At 40.0% G+C, this 22,554-nt stretch overlaps 1 protein-coding gene and 1 long non-coding RNA gene across 17 annotated transcripts in view; one reads left to right on the plus strand and one right to left on the minus strand.

Moving 5' to 3' along the window:
* The window catches only part of LOC116183231 (uncharacterized), a 274,914-nt gene that overhangs the window by 139,294 nt on the left and 113,066 nt on the right, over positions 1-22,554 (minus strand). Inside the window, exons 3-4 of one of the 16 annotated variants that reach the window (XR_014952736.1) lie at positions 10,052-10,102; positions 9,773-9,889 (exon numbers count right to left, since the gene is read on the minus strand). The exons of 14 other annotated variants lie outside the window; for them this stretch is intronic. The gene's annotated coding sequence lies outside the window, so the exon portion shown is untranslated. Of the gene's footprint in view, positions 1-9,772; positions 9,890-10,022; positions 10,103-22,554 lie in introns of all 16 variants that reach the window. One more of the 16 variants, XR_014952733.1, reaches the window with a different exon arrangement.
* The window catches only part of LOC144248256 (uncharacterized), a 31,553-nt gene continuing 24,424 nt past the window's right edge, over positions 15,426-22,554 (plus strand). Inside the window, exon 1 of the long non-coding RNA XR_013341643.2 lies at positions 15,426-16,564. This is a non-coding gene — a long non-coding RNA (uncharacterized LOC144248256). The remainder of the gene's footprint in view (positions 16,565-22,554) is intronic.

The raw sequence follows: 22,554 nt of genomic DNA on the forward strand, positions 1-22,554 counted from the left end.
AAAAGATCCTTGGGAAGAAAAACTAATGAAAACTAGTTGGTTTCCTATCAATCAGGATTCCATAGACACTGTCTAATATTGTCTATGCTCGAGGCACAGATTTCCCTCCACTTCCAGGTCATTCATAACATCACTCTCCTCTGCTGATCTCCACTGCCCAGTAACGCAGTTAAGTTGCTGCCTGTATGTCAATGTGGACATGAACAATATATCTCCTCTACTTACTTCCATGAGTCATGCAGTTTTGTAGGCTCAGAAGAACTAATTATCTTTAGAACTTCTGTCAAATTTGGTTAAAACACTGAAAGCACTGAGAAGAGTAAAAGGAGATGTGTGCAGATGTGCAGACAAGCATAGAGTATGCTCTCTTAAGCCATGTTTCCTGAGGAAAACTAGCTAAAAAAAGGAGTATGGCAGTAGTTTTTTCAAAGCTCATTCAAATAACAAGATACATTGTATATCCTGTTCAGCATGCCTTTTTTAAACTAATGGAATGCAGTTGCATTCATAAACAGCTATAAATACATCTCATAGAAACAACATATAGCTGCTCTTTCTCCCTGCTCCCAGCCAAACCTCATCTCTCCAAATCTAAGACGAGAGCCTATTTTGGAAACTGAACTTCTGCAATATATGTATTTGTGCTATTTGGAAAAGGATGAGATTTTTTGAGAAACGAAACCAACATAAAATGCCCTTGTATCATTAGTTTTACAGTTTTCCTTCACAGCTAAAAAGAGCAATAATTTTAGCCTTGCAGACATTAGGATGCAGAAGCTATCCCCCATATAAATGACTTGCCAAAAAGGTGCTTTTTTCACCCTAAAATAAAGCAAATTCAACATCTCATACTTACTTTGTAAATACACCTCACAGACAAATGAAAGCAGCTTGCTTTCATAGTGTTTGTATCTTGGAGAAGTTGATCCATGCCTCTGGCATATCAAAAACTCTTTTCTATAACATCAGGTAAGGTTTTGGGAATCAGGGCATGTGACAAGCACAGCACAAATTCATAATGGTGTTCAATCCACATTTTCAAAAGATCATTGATTTGAGGGGACTTCTGTCCCTGAGTGGCAAGATTGCCATTGCAAGGGAAGAGGCGGGCTTAGCAACATGACTCTATGTTTCCTGTACAAGCAGCAAGAACAGTCCAGGATCAGCTCCAGTGGCACAAGTCATTAGGATAAGACCAGCTGTGTGGAGCAGTGGCTTTCAGCTCACACAGAAGCTCAGAGCACGTGGTAATGCCAAGTACTTGTAAAATCCCTTTGCTCTTTTCCAGCCCTCCCTTATCTCTGAGTTTGGAAGGGTGATGTTTAAATGCATTAAGTTTAGCTATGTACATTTGAGGAGAGACAACAAAACTGTATCTACAGCTCCTGCAAGCACTTAGATGTGCCTGCAACACCATGGGCCAGAACTATCACTGTAAGCAAAATAAGTCACAGGCAATGCCTACCCAACAGCCTCAGGCAGGGAGAGAAACCTGGCAACCCTGCTAACAAACCCTCTGACTTCCTGCACTTCCACAACTGGCAAGAGAAGATGAAAATCCCTCCAAAAACTGAAGCCAGCACAGTTCTTCTCACAAGGACATTCCTATGACTAAAAAGTCTTGATCAGAGCTTCTGACCAAGGCCATTCTTTCGTATAGCAGAGCAATTGGTTTTAAAGCAATTTCTGTTGGATCAAATCCATAAGCAAAGTGCTGAGCTATGGTAAACTCATTCCATGCAAGCACGTTCTAAAAGAAAGAAAAAAACCTTAAAAACTGAAGGGGCATCTCATTTCTAACATACTTACACCAGATTAGGTATTGTCTTTCCTCCCCCAGCTGGCACAATCCCAACATAAATTCCACTCTGTTCTGCTTAATTTGACACTTGATCAAGATTGTATTTGTGCTGCTTAGTGACTTGATATTAATGAATAAGAATCAGATTTAGGAAGATCTTTTCCATCCTAAGGTCAATCAGGGTAATTATGACAACTTACTTCTTTATTCCTGCATTACAGAGATAATTTCTGCTACAATAATGGAGATCTACAAATTTAAAAATGATCAACAGCCATAGTTCATCCTTCTAGTAATCTTCAGAGATTATTGAATTCCAAAAATTACAAAAACCATAGCATCAGAACTGTGTGTTTTGTAAGCTATTTTCTCCTTAGTTCCTCACTTCACCTAATGGGGATACCCAAGCAAACACAATTGAGGGAAAATAGCAGCTCTATAAAAATAATGACTGTAAGCAAGTTCAGAGTGCTTATTCATTAATATGCCACTGATAACTTGCAGCAGTGCTGTGTGGAAAGGGCTCGTGCTCATTTTCCTCTAACAGGGTCTCCTGTCACTGCTACCGTTTCCTCTGGGAGTTGTGCACGTGTGCATAGATTGGCAGGTTACCCTTCCCCAGTCAGGGTCATTCCCAGAAATCCATGCATCCCAAATGAAGGGTAACTTGTTACAGCTCATTGCCTGCTCTTCAGATCTGTCCCTGACCCAGCCCTGCACTGGGTGGTGCCTTCCCCTGCAACAATTTCCTCTGACAACAAATCCCAGCCTTACTGAATCACAAGACATGAGGAATTATCCTTCCTATACAAGAGTTCAATCAAACTGTTTAATAAAAGCAGTTCAATCAAATACAAATACTTCAAAATTAGGCATTTATTCTTTAACATAGCAAGAACACCATCACCAGGTTTGAAGTTCTCACCTTGGCTAAGTTAGTACTGACTTCTACTCAATAGGCTTGATCTGACTTTAATGCATCAGATTCATATATGGAAAAAATACAGGGCTGAACTACATTTTTATAATCTTAGCTCTCAACTTGTAAGGTGGACTTGGATGTAAGTTATTAATCCACTGATCTGCAAGAGCTAGCAATCATCTGTAACCTTTCACTATAGCAACTAGGAGATTTATATAACCAAGAGTAGTACATCAAGTCTGATGGGTTGATGATTGCATTGAGCTATTAATCAAGAGAGTTTCTCAGAGATCTAGACTTGCTCTATTTTTATTTAGAGTTGATTTCAGATATGGTATGGCAGATATAAGCAACATTTACAGTTTGTCTTCATGGCAGATAAATAATTGAAATATTAATTTCTTGTGTGCCACCTCCATATCTGTAAAGAAGAATTTTAAAAGCAGCTTATACCAAACCCAAAAGAACTGAACTCAGCATAGATGAACACACTGTGATTTCTAAACCAATGAGCCACAATGACTTGCACATATCTCCAAGATGGCCCCTGAATTTATTTATTACTGTAAATCCCTGCCATTGCAGCCCAGATGTTTGTGATGAGATGTTCTATTAGCAAGCTGATATCCAATGACTATAGCATGCGATGGGGTTATTTATTTACCTGAGGAGAGGCATCAATGATGCATTTCAATGTGCAAGTAAAACAAATGCAATATAAACCAAAACAAATGCCCCTGCTCCCCTGCCAACTTATTCTATCTGTTTTCTTCCAAAAAGATTTGGTCAGTTTTGGTAATGTTCTCAGCTACTGTACAGCACTGCCTCCAAACAGGCAGGGTTTTCAGCACAGAGCTGGTTGAGTTTTCATGCACCGTGTTTTACTATGGGCATCTGAGGATTATGGCAAGAACTTCAGTTGTGCTCCCACCACTTCAACACAGTTTGAGGAACAGGACTCTTTTTTGACAGGCAGTGCCACCATCAAAATTGGGAATGAAATAACAAAGTTGACTGCAAAGTACTCAGAGCATTCCAGCCAGCTCCCTTGATTCTATATTTCCTGAAGGAAGATGCATTATATAGTAAGAGAGAGAGAAATTGCTGGACAGTGATTTCTCAGCCTTCCTGTGGATCCCAGAATAGCAGTGTCCATGGTGTTCACCCCAAAATTTGTGGCAGTGATAGAAGCTGACAGAAAACCTCAGGAGTATTTCACTCCTTGGGGCCAGACTACTTACCAAAGGGAAGTGTCACAACCACCAGAAGGCTGTGCAGACATACTGAAAAGCAAGTAAATCTACACGAGGAAGGCTAATTAGGTGCTGGTTTACCTAGCACTTTTTGTTTCTCTTTAACTCCTATCTTCAGTTTCGCTCCCCATACTGTAGTTAAAAAAAAAAAATATGTAAAAAAGACACTGCACACAAGATAATTGCCCTCAGGTGGCTGGTTTATTTCAGAAATAATGTACCTAAGCCATACGTTGAGCTGCCGTCCTGTAAGGCAGCAGCAGCCAAACTTCTGCTGAAGGCTAACATTGCACAAAAAACCTCATTAATCCATCACATAAACTTGTCAGATTTCCAGCCATTACTTGCTAGTAAACAAAAGTAAATAATGCCTTTTATTCAATGCACTATCTTAACAGGAAATCCTGCCTCTTCATTCTGGGTGCACTCTCTGTGTTAAACACCCAAGACATATGTACATACAAATGTATATATAAGAACAAAAAGATGTAAACATGCCCTCTAAGTATGCATGAAGACTGGAGACATTCCTCACTTGGAAGGCCAGAGTGGCATCTGAGTGTTTCTAACCTCACAGCCTCCATAACACATTGTGCTGATTTTCACCCACTCACATTATATTCCTAATTTTAAAGTGTTGTACACAGTTAAATGGCACCGATCCATTCCAGATGTTCACTCAGCTAATGGAGCATTGCCTAAGTGCCAGAGAAAGATGTGTGTCTTTTGACACCACACCAAAGATGTATGTGCAGTGTGGCATGGCTTCATGGTGCTCCTTGCTGGTAACCTATCATCAGCCATGATGATGATGCTACAGAAAAAAAAAAAAAGCGGCAATATGGGCACATCTGCACAGCTATGACATCTTCTAAGAGAGAATTGTAGTAATAAATGCCTGGGGTTTTCCTCCAAGAACAGTTTGTTTCTGGCTCCCTTCCTCTTCTCCATACTCTTTTCAGGTTTACAGGATATTATAATAATGTTTAAGAAACACAGATAAAGATAAAAAACACAAAAATCCTTCTCTACAGACCTGGCAGACACAGCCCTCTTTCCTTAAACTCCCTGTGCTTCAGCCTCAACTCCTTCCCTTGTTCCCTCTGTTCTGACCAAGCAGTCCTGCGCTCTGTACTGGCATCTCCTTGGCACTTTTGGACACATGAGTCAGACTGAAAGACAGCCACCCATGAGGAAACTGCTATTTTGTTCATGAATATCAGCATAACTCTGCCCTCAGATTTCTCATGCACAAATAAAGGCCTTGGTGACAGTATTCCTGATTGACTTCAGCTGATGGAGAATTCCCCTAATGCCAAAAGAGACTGTTTCCCTGGATTTCCCAGGGAACCACATTTGCCTTCAAAAAAACAAATCTTATTAAGGACTTTACATCCTGGAAAGTGAAAGAGTTCTCATGACATTTAATGGGGGAGTCAAACAGAATAGCAGTCCCAAGGAGTACAGGTCTTAGAAAATGGACTAGAACCAGACCTTCAAAGCTACAAAAGAGCAGAAATTCCCAGAAGGCTCTTCTGCTGGTAAAAGGATTCTACACACTTAGAATTAATGTAAAACTTAATTAGAATCTCTGTGAAAAAAGAATTCATTTGGAGGTAATTATAAAAAGGAGGCAATTATAACAATTATTTATCATCTATATTATTGGAAGAGAAAACAGGAGCCTTGTTTTTGGAGGCATTTAACAAAAGTAGCAAGCAGTCATGTCCTGCTGGCCAGCGCAGAGACTCCGAAGGTTTTCCACCTGCTCTGACCACCTTCACTCAGCCAGCATTATTGATGTATAACCAGCTGAGTTATTCCACAACATAACTGTTATTTCAGGATCTTGACCTATTGCCTCACTTGTGCCACTCTTCCTCACCACCATCCCCCATGTCACTGGGAAATTGGATTTCTCCCCATATAGCATGTGGCATCTGTGTTGCCTTGTGGCCATAGGATGACACCACCAGCCTGGAGACAGATGTCCTGGTGCTGTGCAAATTTCAGCTGATGCATCATGGAGTGCAGGAGGCTGGTTATCGGTGCGCCAAAATCCTGCTTCATGTGCCTTGGGAAAATAGCCCATAGACAATGCTCTTGGGAGCCATCTACTGGCATTTAGGAATTAACCATTTGCATGTCCACAGAGAAATTAAAGAGCCACTTTTGACTCCAGCACCTCAGGGTGCCTCCTAAACTCCTGCATTCATCTCTTGAATCTTTTGAGGGATTGCCTACAAACTGGTTATTTAACCACAGCTAAGCATGATAGACCTATTTATTAGCTATTCCTACAGCTCATGCTCAGTGTGCTACCTGTTACCATCTTTCCTAAAATGCTTGGACCCCAAAACACAGAAAGCATTGTAGAAGCCATGTTATTTTGATGCCAAATGCAAAGCCCTAGTAGGCAAACTTGGGACAAGTAGAAGGAAGTTCCAGGCTACACAGGAAACTCAAATCCCATAATTTGAAGACTCAATTCCATGACTGGAAACATGGTAAAGCCAAATAAATTCCCAGGAACGAGGTGGAAAGAGGGTAGAGGGTAGCTTCAAATTGCAGTGGAACATCACCACTGGGACAAGAACATGAGAAGCATGTGGACAAGTACTCAGTCCTTGAGTCTGGAAGGGCTGGTCTTCCCCTACCACAGCATGACAGTGTGAACACCGCCCCTTGGGCTACCACAGATACATTGCAGGTGTCAAACTGGGAGAGAGCAGATGCTGATTATGCTACATCTCATGCTTGGATGGTTTAAATTGCTTCCCTACTAAGTGCAGGTCCAAAGGCAAGAAAAGACTCCCAGCAGTATTGTTGTAAGGGCTGAGGGTAATTAAAGGGGAAAAAAGTACATATTCAGGAAAAGTGGTTACCTTTCCAGGAGAGAAGAATTTTCTGGCACAGGAATGCACTCACAACACACATCAGTCTCCAAGCCTGAGGGCATGACCCATTTACTTTATACAGAGCACAGATCTGCCATCGACCATCATTCACCCAAAATGCAGGGAAGAGCGTGGCCAGCACGTGCAGGTCCCTTGCCCTCAATGCCCAGGATTTTGGGTGGAGGCAGAACAGGTGCTTCAAATGGCAGCCCTGGCACCTACCCACTCATGCACTGTGTGGTTAACCAGCAGACTAAGACAAAAGTCTGGGACAGTCTCTCAGGACAAAGAGTACAGCCAGACCAAAACTGATTCAGAAATAACAGTGTCTTCCAGGAAGGTTTCAAAACTAGTGCCTGGGGACTAACAACAAAGTACCAGGAAACCAGCAAAGAGGAAGTGATTCATGTTTATCCTACTAGATTTTGCATGGCAGAAGGTTTCCAGGGCATTCCAAGAGCCTAGCAGACACAACACAGGTGGGTACCAAAGTAGAAAAAGAGATAACCCCATATTTATCCTGTGGGAATATTGTGCTGGAAATCCATAAACCAAAGAGCAAAGGTGAAAGCCTGTGAAGTAATGTCATTGCAACAGACATGTGCAATATTTATTAACCAAAACGACATTAAGTTTGTTTACATATACACAGATTAAAAGGATATCACTTAGCACACCACCTGCCAGTTACAAAGAAGATGGCAGCTTAAATATGTATATCCAATTCCCATTGTGTTTTGTACTTGGGTTTAGATTTAAAGCTATCTTATTTCAAAATTAAAAGTAGATTCAAAAAATCCCTGCTCATATATCACCTCTACATCAATGCTCAGTTTTCCGTCAGCCATCATTAAAGCACCAATACTGCATTAAGACCTAAAATGCTGCCAATTTTCTGTGTCCTTTGTCAAGGTCCAGTAAATTTCTTGGTGTGAAATGGTGCTGTTTCTCAATCCAGTAGTAGTAATGCTCCACGTATTTGAATTTTTCCCCCCTCCTCTCTCCATGTCATTTTCTGTGCCAACTTGTTTTAGTGAGGCTGTCTGGCATACTTTCCATTCCTTTTAATGGTTTAAAATAAAACATTTTTCATCAAATGAAAGTACCTTGAACATAAACTATTATGAAAAAATATTTTTTTCTCCTTTTGAATGTCAGTTTTGTAAGGCACTAAAAAAAATTTTTAAGGTGCTTAATATTGCTGAATTTAGAAAGTCAAGTAATAGTAGTCCTACATGGGCCAAAGGATGATCTAAGGATGAGGAAAGCAATACATCTTTTTAATAATTGAAAGAGTTGGGAACGTTCCCACAGTTAGAACAGACTTAGCAAATTTCTCTGCAAGAAGAACATTTAGATGCACGGAATATTTCAAGCTACAGTAGTAATCCTGCAATGTTCTGTGCTGGAAGTGGAGGTCAGCCTTAAGGGAATTATATTAGACATACAGTCAGACAAGGCAGGCACTGTGGGGAATAGCTCCTTGCATAAATACAAACACACCATGCATGTCATTGCTTCCATGATGCCACACCTACCCATTCTCTTCTCTCTACCTGCCTTTTAGAAAGCCAGAATTTGATGCCATGCTATTTTGAAATATTTACAGCTTTCCTTTATGGGCAAGTGTCATTCCACATGCAAGTAAACATGAAGCAGCTGGGACAACCATTCTCAAAACCATCCACAGTGGCACAACCAGGCTGCTGATGCACAGGTCTGCATTTAGGACTGCGTTGTATAGTGCTGTCACATTGGGAATTCCACATCAGATATTCTCAAAGAATATAAAATACTTTAGGTTCCCAAGAGAGAGAGGGCATTTTCCCCAACAGGTGATTTGATGTCAAAGCCTGATTCTGCTGCTTCTCACCACAACCCATAGACAACCCCTGCCAAGGGTGATCACCCATCTTGGATGACTCAGGTTCAACGCCATAAGTTCCTTCCCTACCCAGCAGAAAGTGGTTCACCCACAGAGTTCTGGAAAATTCTGTGTGCATGTCTGTGGTACAACAACCACAGCTTTTAAAAATCCACAAACACAACCTGTGCAGCTTTTTGGAGAGTCCACCCGAAGCTGTTAGTCTCCACCCTCAAGACACGTGCAAGGCCAACTGAGTTCCTGAGGGAGAGAAACGCCATGGCCAAGTCCAGACTGGAGCATGCACTGGGATTTTTTCCATTCACAGCAGAATGGCAACATACTTGAAAAAGCAGCTTGAGCCAGACGTTGTTCAGTGATCCAGGGAGCACCACACACACATACCTCGTTTTGGTTCCCCTCCCAACACAAGCTCTTATATTACGAAATCTAACCACAATTACTCTTTTATAAAATATTGCAGTGTCAAGATCCTGCTGAGTCCCAAATCTGAAATTTTAAAAAAAGAACATTTACAACTAGTCTTGCTCATTTGGAGCTCAACCACAGAGACCTGATTTACAGAAACCAAGGAGTTGATACAGCTAGAATAATTCCAGGCTGATGAAGGGCCTCAGCTGCAAATTACTACTGTTTTGTCCACTCTGTCTTAAAAACTGCTAGTTTCCAAAAATGGAGGTCTTGTAGAGACAGCTTGGGTGAGGGAAACAGGAATTCTTGTTCTTATATATATTTGTAGTGTGATTTCATACACATAAACAAACTCAGCTTGGCTTTCAAACCACATCCAAACAAGTTACCATTTTTTTCCCTGGTGACTTTGGACAGTGAACACCAGAAATTTAACAACAGCTAGTTGACTGCATGCTTCCTATTTATTTTATTATTTATTTTGTTGAATTTACAATACATTTGTTGTATATATTACTACACAAACAATGAGTACAATAGGAGAAGTTGTAGCCTGGACACTTGCAGCCTGTTCTTGGCTGGGTGCAGACATGCTTGTCTTACCTTGGGTGAGGAAACCTGTTGCCTTCAGCTGAGCTACTTCTATGGCAGATGCACTAGGTATCTGTTTCAGAGGATGTTGTGAACAAGGTCTCCATCGCTGTGAGATCCTGCAAAGGACTGCAACATTCCAAGTATAAAGTATTTAATAACTGGGAACCAGAAACAGAAGGGCAAACCAGTTGCAAGGTTTGCACAGATATTTTTTTGAGAGAGGACAAGCAGGAAATACAAAAAGAGAGCATGGGCTTACCAAGCCCAGTGCTGCTTGGTGATCTGTACCTCTGAACGTCTAAGCCAGCAGTTTCAGCTCCAGGCTGAGCACCAGTTTGCCTGCAAAATGCAATGAGGTACAGCTGATCATCAGGCCAAGAAATCCAAAGGAGGATTCTCGCCAGGGATCTTGGGGTTTTATGAGGCACTGAGTGGTGACAGCATCTCTGGGCACTGGAAACACATGGAAACCTCTGGGCACGTGACTGCACTGAAAAAAGAAAGATGGTTTCACTTCTGAACTCCTCAAGCCTCCAGACAAAGTCTTTGCAAATGTTCCAGCAAGATATCCTAGATCAAACACATTCAATTCACTGGAACAGACAGCAAAATTTTAAGTTACTTTCACAGAATGTACCTAATTATGTCATCACAAACTATAAAGGCTGTAAGAACACATGCTAGAGCCAATATCTTGACATCATGCACACATGTTTAATGTCTTACTAAATCTTACAAGAGCGAGAATAACATCTTTGTTTAACAACAAAGAAGCAATGCTGGGTTTACTTGTCTTAATCACCTTATGTATAAGATTATTTTTTCTAGAAATCCCTGCTCATACGAATGAATGCTGCAATGTCACCACAACAGTGCTGTTTTCCACTTGCTGTTTAATTTTCCTCCTTCTGAAGGAAGATTCTCAATGTGCTTCACAGACACCAGTTCAGGTATAATTTCTGTTTTCTTTTTTCTAATTATTTATATAAAAATAGGACCATGATTAAATGAAACAGTGTAATATACCCAAAATAACTCCAGCAGTAACAACTACTCAATACTTTCAGCTGCTTCTGTGAGGAATAAAGCAAGTAAAGCCATTAAGCAGGAACAATCTGAATGTTAGGAAATGTTGATGGAAATCAAATTTGGGACTTGAAATTTTAAGTATCTGCACCCAAATCCTAATTCCAAGCACTGGTTTAATGCAATCAAAGTAACCAAAATAATTTTTTTATCCCATGTAGTCATAATAAGGTGCTTGAGAATAATCTACAGATCAACACAATTTCAGTGATAAGAAAATAATGAAAACCCTACACTGGAAAATTAGGCTTAAAAGCATCAAATATACAATATTTTAAACTACTTTGGAAGATAGCACACATATTAAAAATACTAAAAATTTATATAAAATACTTGAAAAATATGAGCACAAGAAACACAGTCAATATAAACAATGTTCCAATATGCACATTCACCTCCTGCAGTAACGTCTCTATGTCCTTCCAGACCTCTAATTCTTCATTGGAATCATTCACCCATTTCCATCTTTTTATATATATGGCTTTTAGACAAACTTCAGATATTCAGCTCTTAGTTAAATGATAATATCTGCTGGGTATATGGTTGAAACAGAAGGAAAAAAAAAAAAAAATCAGGGCAAACCCTTAAGTATTTAAACCCATAATGTCTGCAAAGTTCCTTGTATTTATTAGCATCATGACTAATGGATGGGTGGTACAAACAGGAGGGACCAGAAATAAAGCCCCCACTTAGATATGTTCCTTGGGAACTAAAAAGTAATAAATAAGGTATTGATGTGAAGAAATACTTGGAGAGCAGTGTTTCAGGGCCACATCTGGAAAGTGATCCCAAGAAATGAAGAGGAATATTCAAGAGGAATTTTTACAGCAAATGCAAGCAAGAGCCAAACACAAGATATCCCTCAGAGTAAAGGGCCCCAAAAGAAAGAACAAATTTTCAGCCTCCAATCTGTCTTGGCTCACCAAGCTATCACTTCAGACTTGCTATAATGTGGCATATCTCTGTTGCAGACTTCTGTAAGGCAGATAAAGCAAAAAGATAAAGCCTGTGTCTGAGGCACAGACCTGCACAATGAGATGTCCCAAGGGCAGCAGCAACACCAGAATTGTCTCTTCTTGAATCCCCAGCTGTCCAGCCTCCAGGCACTCACCTTTACAACCTTTAGGCACACCAACAAATGGAAGGTGACAGCTACACTCACCCTATTCATTCCCTTACTCTAACACTAAGGGCACAGGCAAGAGAGTTGAGCCAAAGCAGCAGCCACTGTGGATGAACACTGCCATGCTCTTGGATCTCACAATGGCAAGTTTACTCTGTCTGTGGCTATGCACTGCCTGGGATCCCTCTCTGCTTCCTAATGTGCTCAATTTTCCCCCACTCTACACTACCTGTTTTGCCTGGCAGTCAGGTTTCAGGTTTTTATCCTTTTTTTCCATACCTAGTCAACATAGTGCACTGACCCCAGCCCAGCCAACTCTGCCTTGGCCAAGAAGCTCAAAAGAGAAGTCCTCACAGCAATTATTTTGTCAGCTTTGTTAACCACCCCAAGCAATGAGTTCTGATGACTTTCTGGCTAAACACATCCTTCCTCTTATTCCTTTTTCACCCTCCAGATTAGAGATCACGGTAACATAGGGATGTTGGAAAGCACATATGCCCCTAGCAGGTTCTCAAGGAAGCTTGACAGCAGCAAGTTCCCAATTTCCCTGGTTATACTCCCATGAATTTGCATATTAATGGAAGAAGAATCAATTACAAATTTCTATTTACCCTCATAAACATCACAGAGCAGATCCTGAAAAGAAAGTTTTTAGAAGCCTTCAATTTTTAATTTGAAGCCTCAAACAAAAAAACTCTACTCTGAACTGGCTTAGCATACCAGAAAATTTAATATATCACAAACTAAAGAATAGACATGCATTGTTTTTGGTTTTTTTTTAATTAAATATTAGTGTGGTTATAATTACTTCTTTCAATCTTTCAAATACATGATTCAGTTTTTATGTATCTTAGTCCCAACCTAATTCAATTAAGATACTTTGAATTGGAAAATAGCACCACAACCACAGGTCCAGCTCTCAGAGTTCCTGATCTTTTGCTGGTGGTATCCCTCACAAGAATGTGAGAGAGTCTCCTTCTGCCTCACTTAGCAGGAGTGGTCAAATATGTCATAACTATGCATATATTTTCAGAATTCCAGCAGATAAAAGAAAACACTTGATACCAGTTCTTACACCTTGAAATAACATACCTACCAGTTACAGTGTTCTTTCTGAACTGCAGTGATATCCAGAGAACACGGATGCTGCAACACAAGGCTCATGAAATCGACTGGCAATTTTAGCATCATAAGCTACAAGAGAACAGATCTGCTTATGCATTCAATCAAGCAAGAACTTTTCTTACTTATTATATAATCTGAATTGTAGTTATAAATGCATAAAACTACCCAATGGACTTTATATCATTTTCTATCATAAAAGAGATGTTGGCTTTTTGGCTACACTGCACAGGAAAGAGCAGGAAAGAGATCCTTGTGGATAAATAAGTTCTGAAACTGGAATAGTGACAGCCAGGTCTTACTGAAACACTTCTGCACTAGACAGGCCAATTCATGCAAGAGAAAGGCCTAAGGAGCTGCCAGCTGCTCTGACTTTTAGCTGACTGCATCACCTCACCGGAGGTGTTCTCCTGGACATCATGTCACATCAGTGTGACCTGGATCCAGCACATGAAGGCCTTGGCAGAGTTTTCATAGACACTTCTGGATGAGAGGATGAAAGAGGTTTTCAGAAAGCTACAGCCTGTGAAATCTGAAATGAAACTGGGGATGGCACTGACAACAGCAAAAGGGACAAAAGATGACTCATGTGGTAGAGTCCAACTGTCCAATTAGGAAACTATTTGTGCCCTTTTATTGGCTAACATCCCTTCACCAACTACACAGAAAACTAGAAAACGTACATAAAATGTGCTCTAGCTGGAATCCTCCTAGCCTTGTTTGCATATAAAAGAAAATCAACTCTTGATTTCCTACTTCAGAAGTAGTTCACCTGGACTGAAGAGACTGCACACTTGGGAGCAATCTTCCAACTGCTAATTCCAGCATCATTTTGCAAGTGGGATACTCCCATTACTTCCAGCAATGCTGTTAGCTGGGAGGCCTGGATCCATTAATGCATGTGCACAAAAGAAAAATTTTTCCATTATTTTCCATTTTTACTAGAAGAAGCATCTTCTAGAATAAAAAAAGGCTGAAATCAAGGCAAAATAGCCTTTCATGTGAGGAACAGAACAAAGTCATTAGCAATCCCAGAGGGTGCATTTGTGTGCTGTCCCACAGGGTTTAAAATCCCTGACCTGTAAAAGGAGGGAAGTCTGGATTCCCTTCTCATTCTTGTCATCTTTATCTGCTCTCTCTGCATAAGTAGGTATGCTTACAAAGAGCCACTTTAAAGGAAATATGCTTAGATCTCAATGGATGTCCCTTTTGGCACTGAAGATATATTTTAATGTATAGTAGCATATACTGTGGCAAAATAAAGAAAGAAAAAAATAAAAACTTTGCTCAAGTTCCCCGAGCCTTTGCTGTGAGCCAGAAAAGATTAAGTAATTACAATAAAGAGAAGGTTTTGCTTTGAAGTTTTTTATCTGAGTGTTGCTTAACTATGTGACTGTCATGGACACCTAGCCACACATCTCAGAGGACAAAAGGAAAAGAAAGGAGCATGACATCTGCAGTGGTGGTGTAGCAGAACAAGCCACAGCCTAAGTCATCTTCCTGATCTTGCAGGCAGGTAGAACTCTTGTATATGCATTTAAACACTGCAACATCCTTATTTATTCTTTCACAAGGACAGAAGAGGAAGAAAAATATGTCCAACTTCTGTCTTTACAGAAGAAGCTTTGTCCAAAGTCTGCTTCTTAGCAGGAATCACAGCATTTCACTTGCTGAGCACTTTCCAACTCCAAAACATCCTTCATTAAATGGAGAAATGCAGCAATTTATAGGCAGAATAAAGTAGTAACCTCCACTGATAATGCCTCTGTAATTCATGCTGCTTAAATCATCAGTTATGTAGGCTCTGGCAAGTCAACAAGCCTAGCTCTGTCATTAATTCTTCCTTTCATGAGTACATATTTGCCCATATTCACAGTTCAGGAGCTAGAGAACCACCTCCCAGAGAACTAAATATTTAACTGATTAAAAGCACAAAATCTGTTTGGTAAGCATATTTTTAATACTTCCACAATGAACCTAACTCAGAAGAAGATCGTCAGAAACAAACAAGATGCTAAGAAATAGGACTTTGAAGAAAATAACACGGTCCTGCACGGTGTGGATGAATAGAGACAAGAGATCTCTGAAGGTTGCTCTTGGGGAAAGAGGTTTATTGGGGATGCAGGAAGGTCCTGCCTCGTGCTCCCAGATGCAGCACATGGCCGGGCTTAAGAGGGTGGGAGAGGGGAGAGACAAAAGGAGGGTTTAGGAGAGGGGAAGCTCCAAGAGAGGGGAGGAGGTTCCAAGAGAGGGGAAGAGGTTCCAAGAGACCGCGTGGCCCCTCGAAGCCCCCTTATCAGGCGAGCTTCGCGGTGGGTTGGGATGAGGCATATCCAATGGGGTTGCATGCACTAATGTTTTAGGGGCAGGTACAGAGGTGTGGGATGAGCCATACATCTTTTGGGGGGTGGGATGGAACAGTCCATTTCACCCCAGGACTCATCTGAGGGCAGGGGTGTCATCCGGCTGGCTGGGAGAACTGTTCTTATCCTAGCTGTATTATTTATGAACAATCATATTTATTTATCATCTGCAACAGGACTTGGAGCTCATGTACATGTATGAAATCCTGAAGAACATGGTTTGTTTCTTTTAAGGGCAGCAGGCCATGACAGTCACAGCCCTACCAGCAGCTCCACTTTGAGACTACTCAGAATGTAGTGCTGGTCTCCAGCATTTCCTTTCCCCGTGCATGTTCAGCTTCCCACCTATAAACTGGAAAAGGGAAAATGGAAATTTTTCAGTTGGACCAAAGATATAAGAACCAGGCACCACTGGCTAAAACCCATTTGCTTTCAAAAACCTGCTTTCTCTTGTTAAGCTCTTTAGGTCACAGCTACTGACCTTTATTTTATGTATTCCAAGCAAAGCAACAGTTCTGTATGATTCTCTTTTACTAACAGGGCTGGACAGAAAAATGCCCGAGGTAACAACACTAAATGTTATTCAGGCATGGAGAACAAGTGCCTTTCCAGGGTTTCCCTCAAGAATTAGCCTCTGGAGCACTCAAGCACCTGGTTTTGCCAGGGAGGTGTGGTACTGTGGGTGTTTTTCATGCCTGAAAGATGAGTCATAACTTCAGCCCACAAAAGCAAGCCTAATGAAAGGTGAGATTTTTTTTTCCTTGCCACCTTTTGACATGTTTCTGTGAAGATGCCCAGTTATTGGAACAAATACAGCCAGGGAGTATCTGCAGTTGCTGTCCAGCTATCGAGAGGAGCTCATACCAACATACAGGCATGTTTTTTACTTACAGGCACTTCTCCTTGGTAATGCTGAATAATGCTTTGTAAATAAATAAATGTACCAAAAACACTTTGTCTCCATGGTGAATAAAACCAGAGGAAGCCACTGGAGACAAACACCAGCACATGGAATCTTACTTGTCACCTGTCTATTCTAACACCCTGCCTCTGGCCTGAGCCATGTACTGAGTGTCTTAGAAAAAGAAACAAGAAAATCTGTTTGAGGTAAGGTTTCAGATATGCCACTCATTGGAAGGTTTTTTGTTGTCTTTTTGTTTGTTTTGTTTTGGGGGGTTTTGTTTGTTTGGTTGGTTTTGGGTTTTTTTGTGGTGATCACAAGATACTAAACTCTAAACTTGAGGTAGTGTTTACACCTGAAAAGTTTGTTAGCATTGACAGCTATGATTCTGGATATTCTGATTATTTATACAAAAACTGTTCAATCCCTTGCTTAATCCTGCTAAATCCTCTGGCCCCAGCAATGCCTTATGGCAACCATTTCCACAGTGAAATCACATCCATAGTCAGGGACTCCAGAGCTTGCAGGCTTGCTGCCATGGAGTTGGTTAACACAGAAGCTCTGCAGGTCTGAGGAGGCTCAGCACTAGCTGGGACTCTGCCTACAGGACACAATGAAATACCAAGAGCAATGCCATTCGATCAGCCCTGCTGGGAAGCAAGGTGCAAAAACCAAGGCAGAGGTTGGCTTTTGGCCCCCATATTAACTCAGAGTAATTTTGCTGTCTGCATCAGATGTCTACATCAGTATAGTCCTGTCCCCATTCCTGGCACTAAGAGCAGAACACAAAGCTCTGTGACATCTCTCAACACTCACGGATGATCCAGGACTTCTGGATTCCAAAATCCTCTTTAGTTAGAACGGTTGGCAAGCAGCCTGTACTTGAGAAATAGAGCTACTGCTGAAGCAGTAAGCTTACAGCTTGGGCTCTAAGGCTTTATTTCAAAGTCCAATCAAAACAGACCAAGAGAAAGGTACTTAATTTTTGACTTGCCATAGAAAATCTAATCTTTTTTTTTTCCTCTCCCTTTATTTTAAATGGAGCCAAGGTTTTAACTTCTTTTCAAGATCCAAAGTTTTGCACCTTTGCCAAACATACATTTGGAGTTCCTGCAGTCATTCCTGTAGGCGCTGCAGGACCAGTGAAAGGTACACATGGCTTGCCCTAAAGAAGTACAACTAGAGACAGGATTTTGTGTGTGGTCCTTGGGATGCTTTCTATCAAAATAGGAGGTGAAAATGGCAAACTAAGGACTGCAGACATGATGTGACACACACAAATGTTTATCCTTATTATGATTTTTTATCACTACAGTCCACTGTTAAGAGACAATTAAAAGCAGCAAGTTGGCTTTGATGTGCCAGTTAGAAACTTGCTGCAGAGAGCCCAATGCAGTGCATAGACACATCTCTGCTGAAAAAAGTCAGAATTGCTTTGCATTTGAATATCCCCAGGTGGACTACTACAGATCCCTATAACCACATGCCAGTACCATTTATGAAAAACCTTACTACCTGGGCAGCTTTTGAGAGGTTCTATATTCTAGGAGTATGGTGGCTGCACTAACATTATTTTAAAAAGTAAACTAAGCATAGATCAACATTGCTTATGATAGCTTAGGAACTGTCAGGCCTCTGCACAATGCCAGAGTCTCACTTGGAATCTACACAGGCTGACTATTAAAAGTAGTCCATGAGCAAATTCATGTTGTAGATGATTCTCTCAATATATTTAAAAAACAAACCAAAACAACAACAACAAAAACCATAACAAAACAAAAACCCTACCTTCATGAAGGAGATAGTCTGTGTAAATTGAAGAGAGAAATAAAAGTAATACTTTTGGCAAATATTACGCGACATGACATATTTAAAAACTCATCCGTGTAATATCTGAGGTGAATCTCCCAGACAGAATTAAGAAACCTTAGACTATGCCAACATAAGTATTTCTGGTGGTTTTGGTGCTCTGCAAGGTCTCAGAGAAAGCTGAAAATTGATAAATCTGGATGAAAATAATTTTTTAAAAAGGAAATAAAACCACTTTGGATAATTTTTGAAAGTTCTGTGACATTTAGACCAATTTCAAGATATCTTGAGAGCACACAGAGAGAAAACTCACAAGCTCTAAATACTTGGATTTGGCTGTCATGGACAAATCCACTGGTTTTCACATCATTATGGGATTCAGATCAAAATCAATCTCCCTTTTGCAAAAATCCTTCACAGGCTTAATCTGGCCAACCAGTGAACTGTGCCCCCTGTATTCAACAAGTACTGGCTTTCTTTCTGTCCTTTTCTCTCATTCTTGCCTTTCTCTCCCACAATTCCCTGCATCTGCTTTGTGATTCACCAATCTACCCACATAAACAAGACTCAGCAGCAACAAAAACCAAGCTCCTACTCCCACAAAGACTTTTTTTTTGCCACCTTATTTTCCCCTTGATTTCTCTCCCCTTCTACAATTCACCATTTGCTTTGGTACCTCTGCTGATGCCCTGACTGCAAAAGGCTTCTCAGACAAAGAAAGTTGAGGCACCTCACTTCCACATTCCTTACCTTACTCAATATAATCACATTTATTCCCATACCAGATGGCATAAGCTATCCAATTTATCCCTGGAGTGATGGTGGATACTACGTGAGGGATGATTTACAAAATAAAATGTATCATCCAGGTTTAATATTAGGATTGGAAAAAAAAACCCAAACAAAAACCAAATGCCAAAACCCACTAAAAAGTCCAAAAAAGCATGATGCTAAGACTAGAGACTGCTAAGGTGGGAAAAAGTGCAATTATAAAATATATAGATTTTAGTGCTTCCCAGAAGCAGCATGGCAATATCTTCTCCCATTGACAAAACATCACCTACAGCAACATTTCTGTATGGGAATAGTAAACCCTTGGTGACTCTGCTTCAGAAAGAGCATTAGACTTTAAATCCTCCCTGAGCACATTTATGTTTAGCAGTTTAACAGAGTCCTGGAACAACACAATGAGGACTAGATGCATATCTACACATATATAGCTTGCAAATAACTTATAATATAAACTTTATTGATTTTGGAAGAGAAAGCCAGGTATTTCACATATTTCCAAATTTAAAACATTCCATGCAAAGGTATGTTTATGACAGCACTAGGGGAATTAGATATATTTATATGTGAGTTGGCAGATTTTTACTCAAAGGAAGACCTGCAACAACATCACCTCTGTAGCCACCTGGAGAATGGAAAAAACACCATACAGGCAAAAAGCTGCAACCTTTCATTGGGCTGCTTACAGAGGGAAGCCAGTAGACAGTAACTCTAGGTGCACGTTCATCACATATCAGATATTTGCGTCAGATGGGGAAGAAGAACATCTCTTCAAAAGATGCCAGACATAATAGGCAGTGTTAAAATTCCTATCCATGCCTACTTAGATCCATACCCTAAAGAAATTCAGCAGAAAAATTGCCTTTAATGGAGTTATTATTCTGGTAACAAAGAGTAAGAGGAGTGCCAAAACACAGGTTGCAGCAAAGGACACTGTCTTCTTTTTCTTGCTCCATGCAGTGTTACTCACTTTCTCTGCCTACTTGTAAATACAACAGCTGAAAAATCAGACCATTCAATGGCCCATTCTCCCTTCTGATTTCACCTTTTTATGGCATGCTGTTCTGACCTTTCAATGTAAAACCTTGTCCAGTTTGTGCCACAACTCAAAGATCCTGTCCTTCTGACCACACTTCTCGAAATAAATTCTCAGCCTCATGGAGGTAAAACTTTTAATTGGATCATCTGTACTATTATATGACTTATATGTACATGCAAACCTTTTCAAGTAAGCATAATAGAATATAAATATTCAATAAGTTTAACCATAAGTGTTATTTTGTTGCAAGGAAGCACATATTGATCAAGTACTAATTATCACAAGCCTGAAAAGGATCTTCCATACCTGTTCAACTTCTCAAGAAGGAAAAAATAAGTCTGTGGTTAAGTACAGCTATGCCATGAGTTTGGTCTATCCAAAATATCTTTTCATCATATCAAAGTTGTCACACTACTCTGTGCATATATATTTACTAAAGAGAAAGAAGAAACTAACATTAGGAAGCAGCAGCCCTGTGAAAAAAAACAAGGAAGAACAGCACTTAGTTAAGGAATTAAAACAGCAGTCAGTCCCAGAGCAAGAAAGATAGATGACATTTTGTCCTGTAGGGAAAGTGGAAATAAGAGGAAAACAAATGCACCTGGTAAATGAGACACTGGGCACAGGAGTTCATTCAAGTCCACAACTGACAAAGGAACTCCATATGAGGCACTTGGCTACTATCCATAGTCAAGCCATAGCAAACTTCAGGGAGCCTCAAGGAAGCATCCCTGTACTACCCTAACCTAGGGCATGGTAAAATCCAGGGTCCTTAGAGAACATTGTGTCCTGCATAATTTCAAGTGTGGTGTTGTCATACATAATCATCCGGTTTTTAAAGTCTAGGAACAACAAAGAGATTGTTCCTTACAAAGTGAAGCTTCATCAACAGACACAACCTGAGAATAGAGAAGCAGTTCTCTTTCCATTCCCTATATTACTCTTTCCTGCTTTGTTTTACTCCCTCTCCATCTTCTGCCTAGGGATCATCCCACAGCCCAAACTCAACAGGCTCTGTAGATTAATGAAAACAGCCCAGAAGTAACTCAGAAATTTCCTTAAACATTTGAGGTAAGGCATCAAGAAAAGAAAAATCCCTTTTGTCCTTTGCATCTCTCCAAGAAAAGCAGATCATCATTAACTACCAAACACCATGCAAGCTTTTAGCCAAAAATAGGTTGATTGATATATTATGTGTTGGCTCATCTTATCTGAGCCTCATGAAACAAACTCCTTGCTGGTTTATTTTTTCCACTATTGGAATTATTTATATTATTTGCCTTCTTAAGGAAAAAAGCTAGTACAAATACAAACAACCCAGATACACTCCCTTAAACCACCAACAAATCATTAACTGAGCACCAAGTTAATAGCTTAAGAATATAAAGTATAATATATTGTAACAGCAGTGATAGAAAGAAAAAGATTTAAAGGGCATGGAACTATTAAAACTGGTTTTGAGAGAGCTCAAAGTGAAATCAACCAGAAAATGATCATTCCACAACTATAAATACAAGTACTAAAACTAAAACAAAGTCTCTAGCTTAGTGAAAAAAAATCCATAAATTTAAAAAAAAAAAAGCTACCCCCTAAACCATTTTAGGGGAAAGTATTTAATGCAGCTATAAAATAAGGACTCTGTTTTCTTTATATTAAGTGTAGCTTTGATTGAGTTTGTGGAATTAAACACTAATGTTATTGTAAGTAAAACACAAGGAGCTGGAATTTGTGTTTGGCATATAATGAAGTGAGTCACAAAGCTGAAGAATGTGATATGCCTTTATATGGCTTAGTTAGGGTTACTTTTGATGCACTGCAAAATAGAAGCATTCTTTATGCAAAGATACAAAAGTCTTTGCAGATACACATATAAAGCTCACAATCTAATACCCTGTGTATATGCCCTGTGACCTGTAAGTACAGATTAACATGTGTAACTTATTTGGGGTTTGGATGGACACATTTGATGTTCTCAATTAGTTTTTACCAGACTGAAGGAATACATCATCTTAGTTTTTTGGTTTTTACAGCTATTTTGGGTGTTATTTTAGGTGACCTACTGCAATTGATCATGCCTATAAAATAAACTGGCAATCATAAAGCCGAGTTTTGCCGTCTCCAGCAACTTCAGTCAACAGTGTTACAGTCTTTGATGTTCTGGTTAAAGGTCCAGCTCCCAAAAGTTAGCAGTTATGTGAGATCTAAAATTTCTCTATAAAACTAACAGTGGTGTAAAAACACCCCAAAAAAACCAGAACACAAATGAAAACACAAAGAAACAAAGAAACAAACAACACAAAATTCAAAACAACACAATCACTTCAAATCATGACCAAACTGGCACCTTGGAGCTCAAAAATGAGAAGATACTTTAAAGGAAAATATACAGCTGCTTTATCACTTGATAATTTGCTTTAGTGTCTTGCATCACACAACATAAACCCTCTGGAGAATTAGAGTAAGACTGTCAAAATACTTGTCTGCACTGTGGTGCCACCAGTCCCAAGACATTAAATAACTTCACCTAGAGACCTCACCCTGCACAATTTCCATCTCTCT

The sequence above is a fragment of the Lonchura striata genome, chromosome 2 (assembly GCF_050655825.1).
Source record: "Lonchura striata isolate lonStrDom1 chromosome 2, ASM5065582v1, whole genome shotgun sequence".
NCBI lineage: Eukaryota > Metazoa > Chordata > Aves > Passeriformes > Estrildidae > Lonchura > Lonchura striata.